Source organism: Lutra lutra, chromosome 4 (assembly GCF_902655055.1).
Source record: "Lutra lutra chromosome 4, mLutLut1.2, whole genome shotgun sequence".
NCBI classification, from domain to species: domain Eukaryota; kingdom Metazoa; phylum Chordata; class Mammalia; order Carnivora; family Mustelidae; genus Lutra; species Lutra lutra.
In genome coordinates, this window is record NC_062281.1 from 28872684 (window position 1) to 28873914 (window position 1231).

The following is a 1231-nucleotide window of genomic DNA, read 5'->3' on the forward strand; positions in this document are numbered from 1 at the left end:
TTTAATAAAGTTGTTTTCTTTTTAATAATAAAAAAAGTGTATTTTTAAACTTCTGTGTTACAATCTGTTCCTCAATTTAATTTTCAAGTGAAGACCTACACAGCTAAAATAAGATTAAGGTACAATGTGCAGTGGATTTAGAAGATGGCATGAAACTCATTGAAACATGTACAAGTTGACATTTTCATTCAACCATGTTAATGTAAAGATTTCTAAATGGATCTCCTGCTTAAAACATCCTCTTTAAAACAGTAAGAAATAAATAGCAATTATCTCATGCCTATAGTTCTCTAAGAACTTTGTTTAAATGGCCATGGCTCCATCTCCACTGGAGGAAGGTATACAGTTGTCACCATATCAAGTTTTAACCAGTCCTGCTTTTACAGAGTTGTCCCATTCTGTCCATCTCATTCCTGACTGAGTTCCTCAAAAAGGTGAGTAGGTTCTGGTTAATAAAGTTCACGGTTGTGTGAAAGACATCATGGAGCGAGACTGGTGTATGACTGACCACCTTTCTGGCCAACAGCACGGGTCAACATAAATTCGGTCTTCTCTTTCTCTGTGTCTTTAGGACAAGCCTGCATGACCTGCTCCAACACAGCAGCGAGGTACTTCCTTCTGTCCTCCTCCCACAGGTTTACCTGCATAAACCACATTGCCAGGTTATACACTCGTCTTGAGTGGATGCTGTGATCCATGCAGTCCCTTATATGGTCCCTTATTTGGGTGAGCTGCCTGGCAAGATCCTGGATGAGTTCCTCTCAGGATCTGTCTCCCCACTTTTTAGGAAGTGGCCGCCCCACTTACCATTTGTCTGTCGCTCATCCTTGTGGTCCTCCTGCAGATGAGCCGGCATGGGCTCTTCATGGCCCAAGGCCTCCAACTCTTCGTGGAGATTCTAGTTGGAGCGGTTTCAGAGGAAGCCAAACACCAGCAAGTTTGTGATGTGTGCATCCTGGAGGTCTGAACCAGTTCTGGCCTTAGAATCCATGGCACAGGCAGCCTTACAGGGCTCTGACTTTCTCCTGGCTTTGCAGGTGTCCCAAGTCAGCAGACCTCCTAAGGGGATAAAATTTTAAAAGGCTCCTATGTCTGTAATTTATTAGATGTTATCCTTTTGCTGCTTGTTCCAGCTGTTAAGTTTCTTGGGCATTCCAGACTCAACACCCCACCCACCAGCCATGTCAGGAGACAGAGTAGGGCAGTTGGGGGTGTGGTGCTGGGTTCCAGG

The 1231-nt window shown here is 44.3% G+C and overlaps 1 pseudogene; it reads right to left on the reverse strand.

Moving 5' to 3' along the window:
* Positions 1-351: 351 nt before the first annotated feature.
* LOC125099161 (BH3-interacting domain death agonist-like) lies at positions 352-991 on the reverse strand (annotated as a pseudogene).
* Positions 992-1231: the final 240 nt, after the last annotated feature.